Genomic DNA, 12,995 nt, shown 5'->3' with positions numbered 1-12,995 from the left:
CCCTTCCCTTTTGCGACCCCATTACCACCCTCTCAGTTTCAAAATATATATGTTTTTTAAAAATATTTTTTATTGGCATTTTGTAATATTCAACATATGTAATACAGAAAGGAAAACCATTATTATTAAAAACAGTATATTAAATGACAATTAATTCACATCTCAAACTAATATAGATTACTATCTATAGGCGTAACTGAGCATTCAATTTCGGTTACCCATGTTGTAACCCGGTTACCCAATAGAGTACTTTTCAACAGTAATCCATCATGTTGCTAACATCTTCAGGTAATGACTATATTGTCTAGTACCTGTTTCACTGAATTTTGTTTACAATAATTTATAAGTGAGAATTGCCAAAATCGATCCTGAGTTCAAGCATACCATTCTTATTCATCAAAATGCTAATTCATTTATCAAAGAATAAACCTCATAACAAAGAAAGAAAATAAACTGTAAAAGAAATAGAAAAAAACCTGTGCAGCGGGATGAAGTAGATCATAGCTAACATTATACACTTGGGGGAAACTCACAATACGAATGGGCCATTTGTGATTCTAGAGGGTAGGAGGAGAGTTTCCAGCTATCGCTATAACTCCCATGCCTAATCAGCAGGTCTCTACTTGATAGTGCCCTACAGATATCTGCCATTCGGGTCAGCGTTCAGGGCCTACTGGAGGCCGTGAAGGGGTTTCCTACTGTGCGCCTTCAGGGCAAGCCTCCTGTCCTGGAACTGAAACCTGTCTCATCACTCACAGTTTCTTCAGGCTTTTCCCAGGCTACCAACACCTCTCTCCATTGTCCAGCTATTGCTTGCTTCCTCATACCCTTAGACCCTTCCCAGCTGAGTGCTCTACCTTCTGCCCCAGCCCACGTGATAATGTCTCTATTCCATGTCTCAAACTGAGGCCCCCTCAGAGATTTCCATTCCATTGCAATTCTGTGCTTAGCAAGGCCCAGTGCGAGCTCTATAAAGCCTATTCCCAACTTGACGCTTTGGCGGCCTAGGGAAAAGACCCAGTAAGCAACTCTGTACTGTATGAGCCAGCACCCTTCTCAACACCTCCCTGAGTTTGCCAAGCACCACCTCCCAGAAAGAACGCAGGCTTTGGCAGTTCCAGGTCATATGGCCTAAGTCTGCATTCGGGTGCAGGCATCTGGGGCACAGTCGGACTTTCCCCATAAGTCACGTTAAGGCAGTGAGGCATCATGTAGTGCATGTATGTATTTTAAACGTGTGTTGTGACAGATCTTTTTAGGATAGTGCAAGGGTCCTACTGACGCTGTTTGCCGTGTAGCGTATAGCCATTTCACTAGGTGCCCTGACATCCTCAAAGTGAACAGGGCATGTAACACCGGGTGTGTCTCTGGTTCTTCCCTCCCTCTCTTCCATAACTGTGCAAACGTGAGTGTCAAGGCCTCATATTGTAAGAAATGGCCTGAGGGAAGACCACAGTCCTCAATCAGCTCTTCAAACAGGAGCAGACTTTTGTCCAGATAGCATTCCCCAACATTGTCCAACCCTGCCTCTGACCAGCGGGCCAGTTGCTCGCTCGTGAATAGAGTCTGGGGATCGCCATGCGGTAGCCCCACAAGAGGTAACACAGGAGTATAATTGGCGATTCGCTGCTCCTTGCCCTCGCACCGTTTCCAGGCCTGGAAGGCCGTGCGCATCAGTAATGAGCAGTACGGGGTAGGAGTTGTTGGTATTAATAGTTTTGCAATCACTAGGCTAGGGCAGGCTTCGGGGTATGATAAACGTGTGCCCTCCTCATTCAATCCCTCCATCCACTGCGCCAGCCACTGTGGTTGAGTTGCATGCATATAAAATTCAAAATTCTGTACCCCAAGCCCACCCTCCAACATAGGGTGTTTTAGTGTTTTAAGAGACACCCTAGGGTGCCCATCTCTCCACACCAGGTCTCGTAGTAGGGTATTCAGGGGGCAGAATCAGCTGCTTGGCATGAGGGCCGGTAGATTGACAATGAAATACAATAGGCGCAGGAGCATGACCATTTTAGATAGGGAAATCCGAACAATGATGGGTATTTGCAATGTGCATCAAAAGTGCACGCAGGAACGCTGCGAACACAACTCCTTGACCAGGTTTCCTTCCTTCAGATCATCCAGTGAGGAAATATGTGTATGCCCAAGGATTTAAACATACTATGAGCCCATAATATGTCAGCCATCAATGTTTCAGGCCAAGGTGTTGGTCCTGCTATTGGGAACAGATATGTCTTCGTTTTATTGACTCGCAGGTTGAGAGGAGTGCAAAATCATCCAGAATTTGTATGGACTCTGAGGCATCCGTGACCGCCTCTGAAAAATATATCAGCAGGTAGTCTGCATATAGGGAGACATTGTGCAGCCGCCCTCCAATAGACAACCCAATCCCTTACCCTCCCTGGTGAATCTTTTCACTGAGAGGTTCAATTGCAAGGGCAAACAGGAGGGGAGAAAGGGGGCACCCCTGTCTAGTCCTGTTAGCTATCCTATACTGCCTGGAGATTGTGCTCCCATTTTAACCCTTGCCGTGGGGGCAGTATATAAAAGCAGTACCCACTGCACCCATTTGTCCCCCAAGCCCATATGCAGCATCACCTCAAATAGGTACTCCCAACCCACCGTGTCGAAGGCTTTTTCCAGATTGACCGAAAGCACCGCTGCTTGGTGTTTGGTTGGGGCCTCGACATGATAGAGTATGGAGTAAAGCCTGTGGAGGTTATAAGAGGTGTTGTGAGAGGGAATAAACCTGTTCTGGACAGAGTGGACTAGTGTCTTTATATGTGGGATTAACCTGCCGGCCAGTACCTTACTTAAGATCTTAAAGTCCAGATTCAGCATAGAGATTGGCCTATAATCCTTAACACCTGCCTCTATTGTCTTAGTCTTCGGGAGAGGGATCACAAAGACAGTCTGTGTGGAGCAGGGCAACTCCCCACATTCATACGCATCCACATACAACTTGACTAAGTGCGGTGCTAACAAGTCAGCATAGCATTGGTAAAATTCCCCCGGAAGGCCGTCTGGCCCCGGCGTTTTGCCAGTTGCTAAAGCTTTAATGACTGCTTTGATTTCCTGCAGACTTATGGGTTCTCACTGTTCTTCCCAGTCCTCCTCTTCCAACGTACATAGTGGCAGAGGTTCCAAGAACTCATTTATATTCAGCGGGAAGCCGTGGCAGGAGCCATATATAATCACTCATAGTATGCTGAAAAGGAGTCATTAATCACGTCCGGTTTGAACACCACCTCCCCTGTATCTGAGCTAATTTGGGTAATTGGAGATCCCCCTAGTTTGGGTCTAATTAATCTTGCTAGTAGGCGGCACGCCAACCCCTCCTCTCTCTGCACTCTATCTAGATAGTCCTTGCAATTTTAACATCTCAGGCGCCCTATTGCATCATTGCACGTTATCTAACCTGGTCCGAATTAGGGGTCTCACGGCTGAAACATGTTGACCATAATTCACCAATTTACACGTGCGATTTACATCCATATCGCAGGTGCACTGTTTTTAATCCTAACAGCGAGAACTTACGAATAAAGCTTATGTTCAGTTCTCTCTAGCCAGTTTTAACATCACCTCACTCACTCAGTTTAATTGGTTTTCTTTGCGCTGCATTCTCACCCACACTAGAAATCTCATTTGGAGGATCTAGTTGATCCAGTTTGAGCAGGTTAAAAACATTCCTGAGCTCCTCCCTCTTAGCGAGGGGGTTGTAGCCCTCAGAGGAACTAGGGGGCATGTGAAGGATATCTAACATGGGCTTCAATTGGAATTCCATGGAGCTTATTATCAAGTCCATTATCGCCGTTTTAGCGGCAGTTTTCTCCCGCTAAAGCGGCGATAATTTTATCGCCGGTCTTGATAATATGCCCCTAGGTTTTTCCTCTTGGAGGAGAATCACAAATGATGAAGCATGTCACCATAGGTGGGTGAGGGATTTCGTCCTAAAGAGACCTTTCCCCCAATGTAGTTTTGATAGTTCCTTATTGCATGGTTTGTTTGTTCAGGTAACTTAGACCCATGGATTGTTGTTGTATTTGATTGAGAAATTGGGGATGTAATCCTTTGCAGGTCGTTAAATAATTTTTCCCTAGGACCCCCATTCAGTGTATTTGTGTAGGCCTCTAGATTTGCCAATTGTGCCGGGAACTCACTAGGCCTAAAATGTGCCCACCGCTGACAATTGTTATTATCTTTAAAACGCGGCTACAGTTGGTAGCCAGCAATGATCTTGGGTCCCCCACCTCTTTCAGGACTGCGCTGCAACTTGACAGAATGTTCCGACCTGGCCACCTTTCCCGTTTACTGGCAGTCCTCCCTGCGCCCGGTGGGCCCCTGGGTTGCGCCGCCCTAGGTCAGACAGCTCAGCCTGTTCCGCACTGGTTTGACCTCCACTCCCTCAAGCTGTGTTCTGCTTGGCCCGCCAGGCCATGGACATGCGGTCACACTCTTTAGCCACTCAGAGGAAGACTGGCTCCATGCCCACTCAAGCGACTCAGGTTCCTTAGTGGCAACACTCACTGCGCTTTCCTGCATGGTGGGGTCTACGCTGTCCTACTATTGCAGTATCTCCCCATTGTTCCCACCTCTACGCAGCCCAGTGCTGTTCCCCCTCTGATCCGTTCCTCTCTCCTCCAGGTGACCTTGACGAAGTCCAGCAGCCTTTTATTGTGCCCAGGCTCACCTCAATCAGTGTTTATTCCCTCCTGCCTGGTTGTGGCTTTTCCCCATGTGGGCTCTGTTCCGCGTTTATCTAATTCCTGATCACCAGAGCTGCCAGAACCGGCCTGCATCTCCTGCTCCTTCGGACTCACTGGTTACCGCCGATTTGCCGCTCCCGTGGACTACACCCAGGGCACCAGTACTCGTTCTGCTGTACGCTGGGAACGACTAAACTTTACGGCAGGGGTGCCTCTGAAAATCCCATCACCATTTCCAGCCCTATCCCCAAATGCTCAGCCAGTTCCTTAACTCTTAGGCCCATGGGGAATGCCCCATACAGCAGCTCGCGGTCCCCCGCCGGTGCCTCAGATTCCATGACGTCACTCCAAGGGCACTCAGCCACTACCTCAGCTTTGAGAGGCCATCTGGTGGCTCTCAGGTCGCCTCGGCTTCAAGGCACAGCAAGGCAGTATGCTGGTCGCGCCTCTCACCGCTCCCGGAACTCTTGGGCTCACCTCCAGTTCGCAGCTCCCCACGATTATTCTGTGTCCTCCACTGCGTCTCTCGCTGCACAATTCCTCCAGCTACACCCTAGGGCAGAGGGGCGGCCGCAGGCATCTGCGCAAACCCCGGGTCCCGATTCACATATAGGCTCCTTCACCGTCGTCGCACTTCCCGGCTGCCGTCGCTCTGGCCTCAGTGGCGTGCTCTACGCAGCAGAATGCCGCTCCCAGCAGGGGCCTCCTGCAGTCTCACGAACACCTCCCGGGCACTCCTACGGTTCACAGGATCCAGGGGATAGTTTAAAGCTTATCAGCCCGTCCCGACTGCCACTTCCAGTAGGATAAGTCGCGGACTGGTGTGGACAGAGCTCTCGGCTCATGTGTCTGTCATGAACCGCAGTCAGGCCACACCCCCGCAGTTGCAAAACATTTGTACATGGGGTTGCTCTCGCTGTGAGGAAGGGAACGCCCATTCCTAATAGCGACTTGCAATTCCAAAAAAGCCAGTTGCAAATAAATTGCGACTCGTTATTTTGGAATGGTACCTCCCCCTATTGGTTTGTGCACACACAAACGGGTTTGGAAAACCCATTTGCGCATGCAAAAACCATCGTACATCTGGCCCCATATGTATGAACCAATTTTGCACATCTTAACAAATCACTATTTTGGGCTGTTAAATGTAAAATTTCCTTTCGGCATGTATGAAAGGCATGTACAGCATCGCATAATGCGATTTCCACCCAGTAAAAGTTAGCAAAATAGGAAATCATAAATAGGGACTTCCTATTTGTGAATCATTAACCGCATGTACATAGCATTTCCCTAATTGCAAAATAGGCCATTTAGGAAATGTTATTTCCATCAATTCAGATCTGATGGTAACCAGGTGTAACATTAAAAAAGGTACACAAAAATCATAAACTCCAAGTTAATTATATAGTGCTCATATTCGCTACTTAAGTCACTAAGGGGCATATCAACAACAACCGGCGATAATTATCTCTAAGTGCACTTAGCGCTAGGATAATTATCGCCGGCTAGCGTGAATTTTTATCGCTGAGATAGCGTGCTATTAGCAACGCTTATCTCAATAGCGATAAAAATCCTCACGCTAACAGGCTAACGTGAGATTATCGCTGGAAACCCAGCGATAATCTCACGTTACCTTGTTGATAGGGACAGGCAAACTTAGCCATGATATCCTCCTTCCATAGGATATCATGGCTTAGTCAGAAAAATACCAGATGTAAAAAAGCAGCGTTAACCGCGGTTAGCGCTGCTTTTTTTGTCTCTAACAGGGTTAGCGACATTCTTGTTAATAGGAGAAATGTCGCTTAGCGACATTTCTCCTATTATTTTACTCTGGAACGCCCCCTTTGCATCTCATTAGAGATGCAAGGGGAAGCGTAGAGTAAAAGGGTGCTAACATGCAAATTTGCATGTTAGCACCCTGTTGTTGATAGGGCGCTAGTTTTATCTCTCCTTTTTTGGCTTTTAAAGCCAAAAAAGCAGAGATAAAGCCCTTGTTGATATGCCCCGAAGTAAATAAGCATCTTTTGCCCCATGGAGGAAGAGAATACACAGAAATCTAAATGAAGGCCAATTCTAAAGGAACCAGACATCCTCAACTTACAGCATAACTGTGCTGAATCAATTCACAGAGGAAAGTGGGTACACCATTTAGGGGCATATGCATCAACATTGGCATTTGCGATTCCCTATTAGCGAAAAATAAGGAATCACTAATAAGGAATAGCAAAAGGCTATGCATGTAGGAATCGCTATTCAAATAGCGATTCCTTAACTTTCCTTAATTGCTACTAGCAAATTGCGAGTAGCAATTAAGGAATGCCATCCCAATCATTCCTATGGGCCTCCAGGCCCATAGGAATGAATTGGAGATTGCATGAGCAAATAGCGAGTACCAGTAGGTTCTCGCAAATTGCTCATGCAATTTCAAGGGTGCAAGGGTGTCAAAATGACACCCTATTGCACCCCTGAAATTGATATGTGCACATATGTTGCACACACACATGCTCTAAGGGCATGTGTGTGCGCAACGTGAAACTTTGAAAAATGCACAAAAGTGCATTTTTCAAACTTTTAGCAAATTACCATGCAGTTCATCTTCATGGTAATTTGCTCCCCCTATTAGCGAATTCGCTAATTTTTTTACTTTCATGCATTGCATTTAAGGAATCCCAAATAGAGATTCCTTAAATTAAGGAATCTCTATTTGGGATTCCTTAAATGCTATCGCTATTTAAGGAATCGCTATTTAAGGATTCCTTTAATAGCGATTTTTGCTTTTGGGTTGATGCATTGGGATTGGGTATTTTTAACTCAATACCGGGAGCTATTAGCGAATCGGTATTTTACCGACTGGATTTTGGCTTGATGCATGAGGCTGAAAGTGAACTATAAACACAGGTACATATCCATACATGCAAAACTGAAAGTCCATTTTCTGCATTGTGTTCTTCTGAGAACTTCCAGCAAATAGACTGAGTTTGTTTTCAGATGAAACAGCAATCAGGTCATACTCTTTGATTAAAAAGAATCTATAGCTAAAACTAAACATGATATAAAAGAAATGTTCCATAAATGTGTGTGCTAACATCGATGTCTTTTTGCACATTACCGTTTTCTAGCCTTCGGGCAACCAAAGAGAAAATTAATTGTCATGCTAGTAACGTTTTAATGGTTGACTGGGGCCCCATATCAAAGTTTCCCATGATAGCCTTAATATGGCAATGAGTTGTTTCAAGGCTGCTGGCCTTCTTCGGGGGCATATTCTCAAGGATCTATCGCCGAGTTATCAGCACTTAATCTCAGCAAAAGTCGCAATAAAATTATCGCCCCATTCACAAGCTGGTGCTAACAGCCCATATCACCAATTTTCCTGTGATAGCAGCTGCAAAAACATCGCCACAGATGACCCCAGCAACTAACGCTAATGAGATGCAGAGTAGGCGTTCCCGTGCAAAAAGCCACGACAACACCACTCTGCAACATTCTCAATGACCAGCCAGATCGGCGATAAGATCACAAAACATGTGATAAGGTGCGTTAGATGCAGGATTTTAACACCTGCTCTTATCTGGTGTAAAGTCGGATGACAACCAGCACCAGAAAAGGGAGCACAGCCCAGAGTCACAACTGATCATGTAGCCCAGAGCCCCAATAGGGCAACAACACCCACCGCCACCACCCCCAAAGATATTGCACATCAACTCTACTAAATCATGAACCCAACAATTTGCTCGAAGTCGCACAATCACAACACCTAACATACGTGTGGTCAGAAAAGGAGAATCATACATTCATCTTAGAATTTCCAAATCATTCGTTTATTACAGAATAAACACAAAACAACAATTCTGAAGAGTCATGGCGGATCTTCTCAGGACATACTGTAAGTCACAGTCTGCAAGACAAAAATCTAGATAAGAAGGTGTGCGCACATTAAAGTACAGAGAAAGAGAGCGAAAGCGAGATAGAAATAGAGATAAAGAGAGAAAGAGAAGGAGAGAGAGAGAGAGGGAGAGAGAAAGAGAGGGAGAGAGGGAGGGAGAGAGAGGGAGAGAGAAAGAGCGGGCGAGAGAGAGAGGGAGAGAGAAAGTGAGGGAGAGAGAGAGAGGGAGAGAGAAAGAGAGGGAGAGGGAGAGTGAAAGAGAGAAAGAGAGGGAGTCCATACAGTTGGACACGCCATCATCGCTTGCCCATTCCTGCGTACACAGGCTGCTGCACCCCAGCCCCTCCTGCCGCCCAGCGGTAATTGCCCGCCTCCACACAACCAGGCCTCCCTGCTCATCTCCCACCACCGGCGTGTCTCCAAGAGGGCCCACCAATTGCTGGTGCAATCTCCAAGCCCGGCGCCCACGACCATGGCACCCTCCACATCATGCAGCCCCGCACTGTGGGCCACCAGGTCACACACTTGATTCTGGGTCTTGATTTTGCCATGGCAGAGATCATATCAGTGCACACGGCATCATTGCAGGCTGCACACCTGCTCAGCTCTTGAGGTGCCACTAACTCTGTGAACCGCGAGGCAATGCAATGTGGCGGTAGGCCGGCTCGGCCCACTGGCTCAGGCCTACACCATGGTCCAGCAGGGCTCACACAAATCCTTACCAGTCCAGACCACCAGAATGGAACATCATGGCAGGCTGCACACCCGCTCAGCACTTTAGGTGCCCCTACCTCAGTGCACCGAAAGCCACGGTCCCGTGGCGGTGTGCCTGTGCCTGCCACAGTGTATCCGGTGCCACCAAGTCTGTGCACCACAAGTCATGGACCCTTTATGATTGAGTCTCGTGGTGCGGATGCCATCATGTTACCCCCGGCACTGGGAAATTTGAGGTGGCAGGGCCCTAGGCCCTCATGCATAAATGATAACCACACGGAGAAACCCAGTTAGAGAGTGAAATGGTGTCCAGCACGTGTGCCAGACCCCTTATATTGGCAGGGTCACATGTCCTGTGACGCTTGTGCTGGATGGGTGCGGTGTGGGTGTAAACCAGCCATGAGGGAGTGGCTGTGGCATGCTGACAACTAGACCTGTGAGCAGCAGAACCCTTCAGGGAAGACCTGGGACATGTAGCGTTGTCGCCCCCCCCCGTGAGCGTAAGCGGAGAGAGCTGGCCTGGCATATGCCAGTCCAGCGTAAGGGTGTGAACAATGACCCTGGGGCTTTGGGCATGGTTCCGTCCTTGGCTGGACAATGAAGTAACTAATGCATGTGTCTCTGTTGTAGTGTTGGCACCACCCAGACCGCAATCAGCAATGTGTCACCCTGTGACCCATGTCTCACAACATGAGCAACAGGGATGCAAGGGGGAATCACTGAACCTACATTCATCCATACTTCCACACTTGAAAGATCATAGACATGACACATCTGTATGAATATGAATGTTTATTGCACATTCAGTGGAGTGTTGAAGCTGGAGCATTACAGGGCCATGCAAACCCCACTTTAATTGTTGGCCCGTGGAGGGCCAGCCAGAGTCCTTCAGGGAATTCCAAGTACATCAAAAGAGGAGGATCTCAGTCCGCAGTCTGATAGCTGTGTCATTGGTGACTAAACAGAATATGGCAGTCCATGTTGAGGTGCAAGGTGAGTGTCGAGAGTGTATCCAGGGACAGTGGAAGGTGATGATGCAGAGGGCAGAACCAAGCAGAAACAGGCCATATGGCGGAGATGAATGCTACTGCGTCCATCTGACCATGAAGGCAGATTCATCCTCATCTTTGTCCTCTGCTGTTTCATGTGCCTCACATGTGGGTGGTGGTGTTCAGTCTCCAGCACTGTGTGGCAGTGACACCTCAGGGGCTGGAGGGGGAATGTCTGACACACTGTGTGGCACTGACACTTCAGGGGGCAGAGATGTGGATGGAGTGGTAGCAGCAGCATGCAGCAGGGCAAGGCCTTCTGGCAGCAATGCCTTGAGGAGGGTTTTTAGGGCATTGCCCAGCTACCTCTCGCTGGTGTGCAGCCGTGGCAGTCGCTCTTTCCACCTGCGCCCGCTCCATGTTCATCCATGATCCTCCGCATGTCCCGGGTGAGATCGGGGGAGCTACTCTGACCAGACAGCCATTCTTGTCTCAGAGTCAGGACTGCAGCGATGTCAGCCATGGTTCTTTGGAGAGCATGGAGTGGACTGTGGGTGTCTGCTAGGGTCTGTGATTGGTCCCTGATGGGACTTAGACACCCATGTATGGCGTCTAGTATAGCTGCCATGTGTTCGAACCCCACCTGCACCTGTTCCGCCAGCTTCTCCTGGCACCCCTACACACGGCGTTGGAAGGCCATGTGTTCTTCGAGGGGGTCCTGGGAGGCAGCCGTGGTGGTGGGTGCTGCCTGCTGTGTGTTCTGTGCAGGGGGTGGGTTCTCATCGAAGCAGCTGGGCTGCACTGCTCCTTGAAGTAGGCTGCGGAGAATCTCCACTAGCTGTTGGAGGGCATTGGAGTCAAAGGTGTGGTGGTCCTCTTCATCATCAGAGAAGAGAGGTTCAGCCTGCTCTGCAGGAGGTGTTGGATTTCCCCCTGCAATGTGAAGGGGAGATGCAGTTTAATATTGTGTTCACATGTATGTTGACACATTGTACATGTTTACATTCAGACTGCATGACAGTGTACATTGTGAGTGTTTTGGAGGAGCTGCCTATATGATGCGGGACAGTGGACATTCCGACAACATCACGGATGTGTGTCTGTCCTTGTACATTGTCAACTCACATTCCCCATCAATGCCAAATGTGATTGGCCAGTTTCTACACACAAGCAGCACCAGTTGTGTCATCTGTTCTGTTGTGGACGTGTTGCGGTTTGTACCACATCGTTGTCAATGTTGATGTGCTCTGCATTTTATGAGTGTGTGCCACATTTTTGGGGAGTCGCCCCTGCAGCTCGGATTTTGCTGCCCTCTATCCCTTACATGCGGTGTGCCTCTGACTTCTGTGCTTATACAGTGCTGAGATGTTGCATACTTGGGTACAATGGTCTCTTGGTCGGAGTTGGGGCTCTAGGGCATGGTTTGTCTGCAGATGTGCTATACCTAATTGTGCATGTGTGACATTGTGCCCATATTCCCCGTCCCCTCGGTCCCTGGTCCTTACTCACCCTGCTGGTGTTGTGTCCGGTCATGTTGAGCAGTGTCCGGGCCCCCAACTCCTGACACCGTCTCCCCACTAATGACTGTAGACACCATTTCCTCCATCTAGTCCAGCTCCTCCTGTGGCGCTGGACTCCCACCTCCAGTCTGCATTTTGCACTTCACATCATTCCAGCGCCTCTTGACCTCTTCCATTGTACTCTTTAGCACTCCAACTGCATTCGCCTTCTCCACGATGGTCTGCCTTATTCAATTTTTTGTTGCCAATGACACAGTGGAGGTGACGAACAGTAGTTGATGGTGTTCTACCACCTCCGTTATCAGGATCCTGTTTTCCTGCAGACTGAACCGTGTCTTCCTCTTCTTCTTGTCCTTGCCCTTCCCTGAGCCCGAGGTCCCAGGCTGGTCCTCTGGGGAGCTTGTGGGGTTCTGGTTGTCCTCTGTACTTGCTCCGGCTACCTCCAATGTGCTTCGCTGTTGTTTGGCTTTTGTTTGTACATTTTTTTCTACTTTTATAGTGCATTTTCCCGCATGACGCTGGTTTTCGCTGATTTTTGCATTGGCGTCATCGCTACTATTTTTGCGTTCGTGTTTTGCGTATTTGCGGCGTCGCGTTGATTTTAACGTGATCATTTGGCGCGTTATCGTAGGACTATAGCATGGTACCGCCGTGTTGAGTATATGATGCTGACAGCGTTATTTTCCCGCGATAGACTGCGATGCGAAGAGTTGCGTTAACTAATTTTGTGGTAATTATCACACATTCTTGAGACTATCCCCCTCAGTGTTTAATGAACTGGTGGGTAAGAAAACAAATAACATGTTACTCAGACACTTTACTCCACCAATGAGACCTGCACATGCCCCTTCCAGGACATCACAAATACCAACCGCTTGTATTGCTGATAAAGTAAATTGGGGTATCTGAGGGCACCACAAATCACAGGAAATCACTGGAAAAACAAGTATCAAACAATAGGCAAACATAAGAGCCCAGAAATGTAAGAGGTGCATGCTTCATATATCACCAAAAATGTAGGAGGTGCTGGAACGAAAAAGACGCTGGAAGTGCAGACATCAGAGATCTCCAAAGATACACAAACATTTGTAGACTCCACATGTGAGTAACAAAGATACAGATGCCCAACATTGCAAGAAGCACAGTCAACACAGGTGCTCCACTTTGTTCGAAACCG

This window comes from Triturus cristatus, chromosome 8 (assembly GCF_964204655.1).
Source record: "Triturus cristatus chromosome 8, aTriCri1.1, whole genome shotgun sequence".
NCBI classification, from domain to species: domain Eukaryota; kingdom Metazoa; phylum Chordata; class Amphibia; order Caudata; family Salamandridae; genus Triturus; species Triturus cristatus.
Note: the sequence above shows the minus strand (reverse complement) of the source record.